General features: G+C 43.7%; 1 long non-coding RNA gene across 1 annotated transcript; it reads right to left on the bottom strand.

The window, feature by feature from the left end:
• Positions 1 to 627: 627 nt before the first annotated feature.
• On the bottom strand, positions 628 to 13,237 carry LOC110143175 (uncharacterized). Its single transcript, XR_002315524.2, has 3 exons — positions 12,904 to 13,237; positions 1,869 to 2,041; positions 628 to 1,235 (listed from the first exon to the last, which is right to left on the bottom strand). It is a non-coding gene; the product is annotated as an uncharacterized lncRNA (long non-coding RNA).
• Positions 13,238 to 14,074: the final 837 nt, after the last annotated feature.

Genomic DNA, 14,074 nt, shown 5'->3' with positions numbered 1-14,074 from the left:
GGAACGAATAAAGAAGATGCTGTACATTATATATATATATATATATATATATATATATATATATATAATGGAATATTATACAGTCATAAAAAAGAACAAACTTATTGCTGCTAGGTCCATTTGCAACAACGTGGATGGACCTAGAGAGTCCATCTGAATGAAGTATGTTAGACAAAGAAAGACAAATATCATGTTGCTTACATATGGAATCTGAAAAATGGGGTGCTATACAAATAAAATTGGTTTTGTTCAAACACCTTTTTGTGATATTATTATCTTAGTAGCTTATTCCCTTCTACAAAAGATCCCCTCAAGGAAAGCACAACTTCTTTTAGCAAAATGAACCCCTAAACATGGTAACCCTAAAAGGAGAATCTTCTCAGGGGAAAGGGTAACGAGGCAGTAAGTCCCCCTTCCCTTCCCTGGGACTCTCCCTTACTCTAAGCCCAACCATGTGATCCATGGTGCTCTTGGGATTTTAATACTTCTGCTCATGTTCAAACTAAACAACTTCACATGGTTGCCTCTTTGCATAGCTGAAAACATGTTGGAAATTTTACAAATAAAATAATTTACCAATGAATGAGAAATTACAAAAAAATGAACAAACCCAAAGCACCATGATTCTATTACACATACCAGGCTCTTTAGGGAGTAGAGATGGAGCTCACACAAATTAAACCATCTAGAAAAACAGGGCTGCATCCCGCTCCTTGGATCCACCCCAGATTTCACCAAGCTTCCTTTTCTGTTTTTTAAGTGTATGATTAAGCTTTCAGTTATAAGAATGGTTTCCACATAAGCCCAGGTGATCAACAAAAGTTTTCATTCTATTTTTATTGGCTTCTCTGCGGGGATAAGTAAATAAAATGTAAAATCATTGTTCCTGCTCTAAGAAGCTTACCATTTCCGGTGGAATATCCAACAAATGCCTGGAATTCATATTGGAGTCCCAAGGAAGAGGTGCAGAAATGTTCTCCATTTGTCACTGGGTTCACAGTTGGATAATCTGTCTCCTGAATCTCTGCTTCCTCAAATTATACCTGACCCTTACAAACCAACTGAAATGGCCTCTCTTCCACGAAGTCTTCTCTGATCTCTTCCTCACAAATCATAGAGTTTCGTTTCTTCTGAATCCCCCACTCCTGTTCCATATACGGCATTTGTCTTGGGAGACATTTCATAATTTATTACTATGATTCTTCATTGGGTGAAGAATAAGGGGAACACACTCTCTGAGGAGCATAAAATTATAGCAATGAGGATAATAAATGCCCTTTATTGAGAACTTATAGCCTGGGTAATATAATAAGTCTTTTCACAGTATCTCATTTAGTTATAACTTCTTCTATGTTTCAAAGTGATTATGTAACTTGTCAAAATCGTGCGGAGAGAACGTCCCCTGTTTAATTCATATCTGTTTGATTTATTCAGAAGGCCCTGCTTTGAATCACCGATGCCTCTGGATAGTTTCCAAACCCCTCCCAGGCCTCCTCTCCTTCCACCCCATGAGCCTGGACTGTAGCCACCACACCATGTTCACACAATCTTGTCAACCAGTGAGTACCAGGGTTTGGTGGCAGGGGGCTACCTCCTTCTTAGACACTGAACTGAAACAACACAGAAGGCTACTTTTTGATCCTATTTCTCTGCCTTATCCCTCCTGCTGGGTCTGTAGCCCTGCAGGAAAGAAACTTCTTCATCTGTCTGCCACCCCCCACATACACACCTGTGGTGTCTAGAATAATGTCTCTTTCCTATTATTTCTGTATAAGTTTTTTTAATAACATTTTTGAGTTAGGGAAAGAACATAGAATAAACAGATTATGTAAGTGAAAATAATGTAAAGTACAAGTGATAATGCTTACCAAAGAAAGAAAGTCTTCCTGGAGGAGGTGGTGCTTTTCATTTCTTTTGGCTGGGAGGACCTTGGCTTAGTATAGATGAAGGTGAAAGGCAGTCTAGTTGGGGAAGATTGCATAATGGTCTGATGTAAAACACTTCTCAATGTTGATGAGAAATGACGGTGCTGATAGATTTCCTGTGACCATAGAACAGATGAGCAAGAACGTTTAATTCTGGGAATTTCTGTTTTCCATCCCAAGGATTATTCCGTGGGCCATTATCATTTCAGTGGATGAAGGTACTTGCTAAAAATAGGTTACTAATGTTTTCCTTAGAGCTACAGCACACGTCAGAAGAGACTAATGACCCAATGCTGCACTGTTTTCTTTTCATTTCAGTTAGCCTCAAACAAATAAACCCGATAAATATTATCAGAGTCACATATGCTCATTAAGGGTTATAGTCAGTGGCTATGTTTGTTTTACTGTGTAATAGATGATGAAACCATGGTGATGAGTGGAGTAAGCTGGGATGGTTTTCATATTTTCCCATCTTAACACTGGAGACTAGCTCATTGTTTTTTTCACTGGCTTCTATTAGAAATAGAACAGCTTACTAAAACTCTTACTCATTTTGACATGTCTTAAAGCAGTCCACATCTTCCCATCTCGTTCAATGACACATGATAGATGTTTGAAAGTGGTCCTTAAGTATAGCAATGAATGGGAAATAAGTACTTCCAGGGGGTGAACAGCTAGTGTGAAAGTTTCAATTAACAAATAGCATTCTTTCACATCTTATTAATTATCCCTAACCGAGGATTCCATTTTATGGGTCAGAGGATAAAATTTGACACATGTTATATAAAATTTATGTTCTAAAAAGTCAAGATATACTATACTGACTTACTGTCTTTTTTTTTTTTTTAAGATTGCAGACCAGTAGAAGAAAATAAGCACAATTATTTCCTACTGAAAATGCTACACATTTTCTTATCAGATCCTTTTGGCTGTTATACTTTAAGAGAAACTATGAAAGACAATGAGTCTTCTCATTCTTCCATAAGCCCTCACCAAAATGGTAAAATCATACCTGTAATCTGACTTGTAAAGTCTCCTAATCCCTGTCTTGTTCTAATTCATTCTGTCAACAGAGTGGTCTTTTAAAATACAATCAGCAGTGGGGTGGGGGAGGAGAGAGGTTCAAGAGAGTGGACATATGTATACGTATAGCCATGAAATTAAAAGATGCTTGCTCCTTGGAAGAAAAGCTATGATAAACTTAGATAGCATATTAAAAAACAGAGACATTACTTTGCCAACAAAGGTCGATATAGTCAAAGCTATGATTTTTCCAGTAGTCATGTACGGATGTGAGAGTTGGACCATAAAGAAGGCTGAGTGCCAAAGAACTGATGCTTTTGAACTGTGCTATAGGGGAAGACTCTTGAGAGTCCCTTGGACTGCAAGGAGATCAAACCAGTCGATCCTAAACAAAATCAGTCCCGAATATTCATTGGAAGGACTGATGCTGAAGCTGAAGCTCCAATACTTTGGCCACCTGATGCTAAGAACAGACTCACTGGAAAAGAACCTGATGCTGGGAAAGATTGAAGGCTGGAGGAGAAGGGGATGACAGAGGACCAGATGGTTGGGTGGCAACACCAGCTTAATAGACATGAGTCTGAGCAAGCTCTGGAAGATGGTGAAGGCAGAGAAGCCTGGCATGCTGCAGTCCATGGGGTCTCAAAGAGTCAGACGTGACTGAGTGACTGAACAATGGCATAAGTGATTATTCAGTCCATCGTATGGCAAAAACTAATACAACATTGTAAAGCAATTACACTCCAATAAAACACAAATACAATCTAATCATACCCCTCTCTGGGTGAAAACATTCAATGGTTTTCTGTTAACATAAATTCAAGCCCCTTTGCAGTACATATATGACTATTCATATCATGGCCTCTTTTAGCTCCTTTTAAAATTCTCCTTTTATTCTGTTATTACTCCCCTCCTATATAATTCACAGTCATCCTGTACTTTATATGTTCTAAAACTTGCAGACTTTTGTCCTTCAGCCTACAAATAACCTCTCACTTAATGTTCAGGGTTAAGTTGTTTTTATTACAACTACACTCAAATGCAACTTCTATGATTTTTTTTTTTTTTAATTTACCCCCAAACATCTAGTGATTCTCTTCTCTGTGCTCCTCTAATATACTCTCTAGGCATTCAAGACATGACATTTATATCAGCCTGGGCTTCCCTGGTGGCTCCAGTGGTAAAGAACCTGTCTGCCAATGCAGGAGACACAAGAGACATGGGTTCAACCCCTGGGTTAGGGAAGATTCCCTGGAGGAGGGCATGGCAACCCACTCCAGTATTGTTGCCTGGAGAATCCCCATTGACAGAGGAGCCTGGCAGGCTACGGTCCATAGGGTTGCAAAGCATCAGACACAGCTGAAGTGACTTAGCAAGCACGCATCTTCATTATGTTTTAATGTCTACCTGCTCTCACTCACACCTCCACACCCCTTGCTGAGGAATTTGTCTGTTTTGTAAGTAAGAGCTCAATGCAGATACAATTCCTAGCCCCAAGCAGGTGCTATATAAATGTCCATTTACAGCACAATTGAATGAATCACAAACAATCCCTCATGAAGGAGGAACACACCCAAAGTGGATGCCTTTTAATGCCCTGATGCTAGTTGTAATTTCAAATGGGAGTGTGGCTCTGAACAGTGGCCAAGGAGCTTTAGTATCTAGATAAAACCACATAGGCCTGAGATAGCATCGGGAGTGGTTACTTAAGTAAGAACCCCCCTCACTTTGTCCACATAAAAGTGATGTGAATAAATACACTTTCTCCTTTGAAAAAGCCCTTTTGATTCTCTGCTGAGACATATTCATTCGAAGAATAAAAGGTGATTAGCATATCTCCAGCCCTATGGCAGAGATTGTATGTTCAGTAGCCACTTCCACAAGGATTCAGGCCTGTGGTTAATTTCCAGCCAGATTCCAGGGATCTGATTTGGGAGGGGACAATCGTCCAGGGATGGCTACATAAGGCCAAAGAAAATGGTGTCGCACTTGATACTGGTTTCACCAAATTCATCCTAATCGGTTCTTCAGTTCAACACTCAGGGCCATTTCAAAATGGCAGCCTCAGAATACAGTTATAGAAACATAGAATGACACAGATGGAAGGAACCTTGCTAATACCGTTTATTAGTCAAATGAGGACATAATAGCTCAGACAGAACAAGTTCGATTTGCATAACCAACTTGGGATACAAAGAAAAAATTCAGGTGAAAATAGTACATAGAGGCAGCAGGGTATTGGAGTGGACAGGCCACCAGTTCTGGCGGCAGACCATTCTAGGTTCATCCTTTATCACCTGTCTGGCCATAAGAAAGTTACTTAGCATCTTCAAGGCTGGGTTTTTTCAACTGTATGAAGTGCAAGCATGCTCAGTCATGTCCAACTGTTTGTGAGCTCATGGACTGCAGCCTGCCAGGCTCCTCTGCCTGGTGGAATTTTCCAGGCAAGAATACTGAGTGGGTTGCCATTTCCTATTCCAGGGGATCTTCCGGAACCTAGGGATTGAACCCGCCTCTCTGGCGTCTCCTGCATTGGCAGGCAGAGTCTTTCCCACTGCACCACCTGGGAAAAAGTACATCTTGCTAGATACTTTAGAGGGTTGTGGTAAGGACTAGAGATTCTACAACTGGAGCCTCTAGACCAGTGCCTGAAAAAAACAGATGTCCTCAATAACTGATGGACTGTTGCAGTGGAAATAGGGGAATATGAATCATATTTGGAGTGAACTTTTGTCATAAAGCTACATAACATCCAAATCATCTTAGTATTTTGGAGGAACCATAAAGCTACATAACATCCAAATCATCTTAGTATTTTGGAGGAACCATGGGGGAGAGGAGGAAGGCTCACCTTCCAGTATGGAGGTTCTAAGGGAGGGTCCCTCCCTGCTGGGGGAAGGGAGGAGTGGACACGGGACACAGGATAGAACTCAGTCAATCAGAACCCCTGCTTGAGGCTCTGAATCTGGAAGTGGCCAGTTGCAGGGACACCACCCAGCCCCCGACCAGGGTCCTGCCCTACCCACTTTCTGCAGGAGGCTCGGCTGCCCAGGCCACTTGGTTCCTGCATGTGCTCTGAGTTTGATGTTTCTGGGAGCTCTCTGACTTTTTCCAGCAAATCCTTCATTTGTTTAGGTTAAATCAACTTGATTTCTATTTCTAAATAGTAAGACTTTCATTATCACTATAATTCCAATAGCAGCAGACCAATTCTTTCTAATCTATTCACCGTCCGCCCTTAACACCCTTCGTGTTACGCCGTTTCCTCAATTATAATCACAGTTTAATTTTTCGTGTTTGTGGAGAAAGCTTAGTCTACACAAATGAGAGACTGGGATTGACATATATACACTGCTATATATAAGATAGGTAACTAATGAGGACCTACTGTGTAGCACAGGACAACCAGTAACAGATGATACGGTTATCTAGCGCAGGCGTCACTTTGTGCTAAGTAACCAGTGATTTTCCAGTGTTTTTAAGTTTGAGGGAAATATATGACAGATGTGCTGGCTCTAGAAACAATAAAAACAGCTCCTTAAATTGCCAAAAAGCGGGGTCGGGGCGGGGGGGGGGGGGGGCGAGGTGGGGGAGGGTAAGAAGGTAACACAATACAGGATAAATCAGGAGGGAGTGGGCAGGACTGTCTGTTATGATTGAGGGTAGCGAGGGGATGATGCGGTCAGTAGCAGTAAACAAGCTGGAGGGGGGGAGGAAGTCTTGGACCACAAGCACCAACCAAAGCAGAAAACTGCCCTGAACCCCACCCTGAAGGAAAAAGATATACAACCAGAGGAACTCACCAGGGATAAAATGCTAACAGAAACTCAAATGGGTAATAACATTAAAGCGCATACAAATAAATTTAATGAAACAAAGGGAGGGAAATAATGACTCAGTGTGACTCAATGTGCTGAGTTCCCTGGTGGCAGTGATTCTCAGCATCCAGGGTACATCAGAAGGATCTGAAGCTCTAGTTAAAAATGCAGATCCCTGGGCCTCTTGCCCAATTGGAGCTGCTCTGGTGCTTTTTGCAGGGGCCTGGAATATGTATTTTTTTCCTCTAAAAGAAATTTGTATTGGGGTAGAGTTGCTTTACAATACTGTGTTAGTTTCTGTTGTACAGCAAAATGAATCAGCTATACATACATACATACGTGTGTGTGTGTGTGTGTGTGTGTGTGTGTGTGTGCACGCTCAATCAAGTTAGACTCTGCAACCCAATGGACTGCAGCCCTCCGGGCTCCTCTGTCCACCTGATTTTCCAGGCAAGGATGCTGGAGTGGGTTGCCATTTCCTTCTCCCAGGGATCTTCCTGACCCAGGGATCAAACCCGGGTCTCCTGTCTCCTCCACTGGTAGGTAGATTCTTTACCACTGAGCCACCTGGAAAGTCCACATATATAAAACTCCCCTCTTTTTTGGATTTCCTTTCCATTTAGGTCATCACAGAGCATTGCGTTGTGTTCCCTAAGCTACACAGTAAGTCCTCATTAGTTATGTCTTGTATACATGGTATCAACAGTGTGTGTACGCCAATCCCAATTCTTTATTTCTGTTTGCAAATGTGCTTCTAAGGCAGGTAGCATGACTTGCTCCATTGCAGGTGAGCCCAGTGAGGTTTCTTAATTTCAATACGTACAATGTCACACCATATTGTCCTGTGGGGAGAAAGGCTGGCTCTGTGTCAGTTTCAAAGATCAGGATGGCTACCCACCCATGCCCTCACAGACTGCCGCATGAATGCGGTTACCCTCCTGACCCACGTAGATGCTGCTTCTCCAGTGGGCTGGGGAGTGAAGCACCAAACCAAAGAGGATTATTCTTGAGCTTTAAGATCTGATGGATTGGCCTTGCTGGGATTTGAACTTGTTTGGGACCTGTCATCCCTTTCTTCATTCTAATTTCTTCCTTTTAAAATGGGAATGTCTAGCTTTTTCTGTCCCATCTTGTATTGTGGATGCACAGAATTTGTCTGGTTTCACAGGTTCACACGGCAGAATTTTGTGTCAATATGAATCAAGCCTGGCATCTCACCTGTATCTGGTTTAACTGACATTTAGATGAGACTTTGGATATAAGACTTTGAAGTTGACACTGGAAAAAGTTAAGGGGGCTATCGAGGTGGAAACAATGTATTTTGCAGGTGAAAGTGGCTATTTTGAAGGGCTGGGACAGAATATCACAGACTGAATGTTTGTGCCCCCCTAAAATTCACATGTTAAAGCCTTAACCCCAATGTGATGCTGTTTGGAGATAGGGTCTTTGGTAGGCAGTTAGGGTTATATGAGGTCATGAGGGTAAGGCCCTTATGATGGAATTTGTGCCCTTGTAAGAACAGACATGACAGCACATGTTCTCTCTCTCTCTCTCTCTCTCTCTCTCTCTCTCTCTATCTCTCTCGTGAGGACACAAAGAGAAGGCAGTCACCTAAAAGCCAGGAAGAAGACCTTCACCAAACCTGTCCACACTGACACTCTGATCTCAGAACTGTGAGAAATACATTGTTGCTATTTACCATACATTACTATCAGGTCGATACTATTTTGATAAGGCTGCCCCAGCAGACTAAGACACATACCTAGGAAATGATAAGGTTGGAATTTGAACCCAGAAGTCTGATTGGAGGATTTTTCCCTTGACCAACTACACTACACTTTCAATAGCCCTTTTTGCCAAAAGATCTCTAGGAAGCAAACCTGATCCTTTCTTAAAGTATATTTCTGTCTCTAACTTTTCATTTATACCAAGGGATAGAGAAAAGTGTGACTTGATTGAAGGTTCCAGATGCTGGAATTTATTTTTCCTTCTGTCTCTAAGTGGCTGGACAGAAATTCCCCTACCTTTCCCCGCATGAAGCAGTGTAGACAGGCCACCAAGAGAAGGAGCAACTGAATCTCTCCCTACAGGACTCGACCATGTCACCAACACCTATGCTGAAATGAGGTTTCACCAGATGCAGCCTGGCCCCCGAGGGGACCACATGGCTACTGCGAATCCAGGAGGGTCCATTGATGACGCACACTCCACGCAGCTCATCAGCCCACCGTACTCTGACCTTCTGTGGTCTGCTAAGTAGGGAGCACTTGGAGAAAACACAAACACATGTTTATGTGTAAGGTAAAGGGTCTGCAACAGTATTCCTGGTCTTTAGATTAACAGGTACAATAGATCAGGTCCACAGGTTTGTGGCAGCCAGATTTGCATCTTGGTAAGGAGTTGGCATATGGTTACAAGATGGTGTGACTGGAACCACACTTCTTACAAGAGGAAAAAAGGGAAGAATGTTTACAGGTTGAACATGGGAAGTGCCGAGGGGGAAATCAAGTCAAGAAGGTGCCCATGCAGATGTGGAGTTTAGTATTTGGTGGAGACAGGGGTGAAGGACCATAATGGAAAATGCGTGGCGTTGTGAGGGGCATTAAAGGAGAGGTGTGCACCACCAGTCAAGAGGCAGGTGTTTATCACGGGGCCAAACCAGGCAGGGAGCATGGCTTCCAGCAATAAGAGATGTCTGTCGTACCATCTTCATAAATCCCAAACTGAGCCACCTCATTTTCCTGCTTAAAGCCTTTCAGTCCTTGCCTCTACATGAAGACTGTGGCTGGAAAGCCTCTACCTGCCGGCCATGTCTGTCTCATGTGCATTTCAACACCCTCATCTCATGACCTCTCCTTCTCTAGCTTTGTTCCTTCCACACCCTCTCCTGTTGGTTCCTGGAGGGTATCTACCCTGCCTCACAGTCTTGATATATATAATTTTCTTTTTTCCAGATTGGACGGCTCCTCCTCTGGACCTTGGTTTAGTCGTATCCTTCTGGTCTCACTGCGAACACCCCAACCCGAGTCTCACTCCTTGCTCCTCTCAGCACTGCAGCCATAAATTCCTCTGCATGGGTGCATGGTAAGATTACATTGCGAGTCACCCACCTAGACTCTGAGGTCCATGAGCACAGGGACCACATTTGTTCTGGTGTCTCCCTGATGCCCACAGCACCTTACACATGTCTGGCTCTTAGAAGATGTTCATTGAGTATTTGTTAAGTGAATAAAACGAGATGAAAATCTCTGTGGCAAGAGCTGAGCTGTCCCTGTTCATGCCAGTATCCGGCAGTCCCCTGAGGCCGGAGTCAAAGGAGCCTGGAGAGTGAGCGCAGCCTGGCTTGCCCCGTGGCCACCCCCTCTGTGACACTCTGGCTGGAGGCAAACAGAAAGGTGTTGCTGCCAATCAGAGTCACGGCATGCATCCGCATGCAGTGGAGGGATGCACCTGGGGGCTGAGGACCAGTCTGCATGCCGTGTGCCCGCCGCGTGCCCTGGCTCAACTGCCTCAGTCTGAAGAGGGATACTTTCTAGTTAGTCTGCCAAGAGCTGGGAGCCTTTGGTAATTCATACAAAGACACAGTAGGGGCCATCCAGGACCTTGTCAATAATGCAAAGGAGTGCAGACCAGCAAGCCAAGGATGGCGGGACAGGGGCAGGGACATGAAAGAAATTGAGTCTCGGGATGGCTGAGGTTTTAAGCTTAAGTGGCCAGCTCATTAGGCCACAGAGGCAGCCTCTGTATCACAGAAGTGCATCAGCCAACCCTGAAGTCTTGCACAAATGAGGGAGTCAGTGGCACTTTGTCGAGATGCACCAGTCACTTTACCATGACCTGGCCCTATGTAACTTGGAGGGAAAGGCATACACCAAGGGATCCAGAGAGACAAGACAAAGGAAAAAAACTTTTTCCTAGTTTTTGACCAAAAACAGCATCCCCATTGGGAGGAGCGGCTTCTATGTCTGGTCAGAGTAGCACTTTCAAAAATTTGGGTCCTCCTCTGCCCTCCCCTTCAACCCTGAGCATCTTGTCACTACAGCATCCCTTGAGAACACTGATGCCCTCCTTCCCTCATATTCCTTTTCCTGTGGGCACAGATGGACCTGGGAGAAATGAACACATTCACCTTGTGTTATGGATTTGCAAAGACTCAGGACAACCTTTAAATCATCTACCCCCAGGGAAAACTAAGAGGATGGAAGCCTTAGCAAGGACATTGCCAGTCTTTCTGATAGTGGAGCTTGGCCTGGTCCCTCCAGCCTCAGAGCTTCATCCCCTGGAAGTCAGATCCATGGCTCCCTTCTGCAGATGGTTCTTGCAATTGCTGTTACCAGTGATGTTGTAACCTGTTCTCTTTTCTCTCACTCCCAGCAGCAGCCAGAGTATCAACCAGTCAGCCCTTGAAAGAGGAAAGCTGTTCCAGGCATGAGTCTGTGGCAGGTTGTGTGTGGGTCCAGGCCCCCACCTCGCACTCACTCCATCCTAACAGGGGCAGGAGGTGGAAACATTGCTAGACGGTCTGTTTCTGAGAGGGATCAACCTGCTGCTGAAAGATTTATCGTCGGAGAATGGTGAGGCAGGAGAAGGCCTTTACTTGAACCAAAATTGGTCATTCAGAGTTCATTCTGTAACCTGATCATTTATTTATATTTTATATACCTTCTCCCAAGGAGAAGAGGATGCACGTGGGACCATGACCTCATTGAATATAGTGTGGTCGACTGACTATCTTACTGGACAGACTCTTAGAGACTTTTGTGTGTAGCTCCTTGGAAAATTGCTTTAACCCTTTGGGTTCTGTGTGAGCTCCAGTGAGCCAGGACACATGAGGTTTTGCCTTCTCTATTCACATATGTTACAAACAATGAGACCTGGCTCTTGGTTCCAGCAGATGCCTGCTCTGTACACACACGTATCTCTCCCCAACCATTCCTCAAAGAGGACATGGCTGGTGAGGAGTGTACTGTTCTAAAAATCAGAACATTTTCTCTGCCCACAAAGCTTTAGGCTTGTCAGAGTGTGATTATGCCATTCCTATCCATTGTTATTTCTAGGATATAACTTACTTCACAGGGGAGGTAACAGAGGTCTAAGGAATAATTTGCCCAAAGTCTTTGGCCAGAGCTAGGATGTGAGCTTGTTTTGTGGTGCTAAGCCCAGAGCTCTGTTCTTCAAGGTCCCTAAAACCATCTCAGGGGGATGATGGGGGCTGACTGGAGGAAATCTTAGAAGAGTCTGCTTGCCATTCCCATTCAACCCTTCAAGGTTAGGTAGACCTCCTGGCTTCCTGATTCAACATGACCTTCCATCTCTGAAAATAGCCATCAATTCATTGCATAACTCCTCACCCCCACCAATGAACTGTTCAAACCTGACCTTCAGACAATTGGCCTGCATTGGGAAGGAGGCCTCATCCTGGATTGGCTATTTAGACTGGAACAAGGTGACACAGACTTGGGCCTCCATGGAGTTTATTTAAGGCTGAGAAGGGAATGCCCAGAAGCTTTGGTTGATGACACTCAGAAGCCACTCCTGTTTCCCTATCTCTCAGTCTTGTCTGGGATTCTCGGAAAGCTCCCTCTTCTTCCTCGAGATGGTGTAGAATACAGGGGAGGTTGGTTCAGTCAACACACTCCCTCTACCAAGTCCTTCCTTGCCTGCCTCTCATCCTGGCATCTAAGGGGAGCCATACACTGGAGTTCTGGCCAAGGAGGTGAAAGCACCACTCCCTGGGCTGGATTACAGGATCCAAAATAAAGAGGCAAAGATGTGCTCTTCCAACTTCTCGCTGACTGGAAAGCAGATGTTATGCCTGGAGGGGCTGAAACCATCTGGAAAACATTTTTTAAAAAAGCTACAGAGCTAAAAGATCATTGAATTAGGATATCAGCCCTGGACATCCCACCTTAGACTCTGTAACATATAGAGAAAGGAAAATACAACTATTGGTTCACTACCCTGTGAGTTGGGTATTCTGATATTTACAGACAGAAGAAGCATCTTCTTGAGCTTAGAACTAATGGGAACTTGACTTCTTTTAATCCTGTGAACACAGATTTAAATGATCTGAACATCTCAACTTTGGCATGGAGCCCAAGGAAGCCATCTATGTATAAATATCCAGAGGAACAAACTTTATATTTAAGAAGGATGATCCATGAGTTGCTACTTCTAAATTTTCACTCCTTTACAGACTGGAACTCAATAAAAGTATCCCGGTCAGCTTCTTTAGGTTATTTGAAAAGAAACATATAGAAAACCTTGAAGAAGGTGAAGAAGATTATTGCAAGCATAGAAGAAACATGGAATGATCTGGAAAACTGACCAGATGTTATAGTCAAGAGTCATTGGAAAAGACCCTGATGCTGGAAAAGATTGAGGGCAAGAGGAGAAGGAAGTGACAGGATGAGATGGCAGGATGACATCACAGACTCAACAGATGTGAGTTTGAGCAGACTCTGGGAGATAGCGAAGGAAAGGTAAGCCTGGTTTGGTACAGTCCATGAGGTCACAAAGAGTCAGACATGACTGAGCAACTGGACAACAGAAACATTCCATTTACTACTGGTTCATTCATTTGTGGATTTATTCATCTTGCAACTCATCTTTTTACTGGCCACAAATAGTCATGCCAGGTGCATGGATTCATGGTAAATATAATTTATCTGCTTTCAGAAAACTTTAATGTAGAGATCTCAAGGCAGCAAGTGCTGCCTATAAAATGTGATGAGCATTTGGATTGTTGGGATCTGCACACATTTCATAGAAAGATGGAAAAATACCTCAGCACAGCCAAGAATAAAAAATCCAAGCCCACATCTTCAGCTTTCTTTTTCTTTTCTTTTTTTTTGGGTTCTCCTAGCATTTGTGCTCTCCCAAGAAGAGATCTGAGAAGACTGGTTTGAAACCAGTCAGACTGAAATGCCAGTCTTGGAAGGTGACTGGATTCCCTCCTGCCCAGTCATGGCGGCTGCTTCTGAAGTGCTTACACAGCCTTGTCTATCTGCTCCAGCTGCCATAACAAAATACCACAGCCTGTGTGGCTTCAACAACGGAAATGTCTTTTCTCACAGTTCTGAATGCTAGAAGTCCAAGATCAAGGTCCAGCAGTTTAGAGTCCTGCTGAGAACTTTGTGACAGATGCCTTTCTGCCGTGGCTTCACGTGGGAGAGAGAAAAAACTGGTATATCCTCTTCTTCTTATGAAGGCACCAACCTTGTCAGATTAGGGCCCTGCTGTTTGAACTCATTTAACCTTTGTCACCTCCTCTCAGGCCCCGTTTCCAAATCCAGTCACATTGGGAGT

Source organism: Odocoileus virginianus, chromosome 1 (assembly GCF_023699985.2).
Source record: "Odocoileus virginianus isolate 20LAN1187 ecotype Illinois chromosome 1, Ovbor_1.2, whole genome shotgun sequence".
Taxonomy (NCBI): Eukaryota; Metazoa; Chordata; class Mammalia; order Artiodactyla; family Cervidae; genus Odocoileus; species Odocoileus virginianus.
Note: the sequence above shows the minus strand (reverse complement) of the source record. Positions and strands in the feature narration are given on the sequence as shown.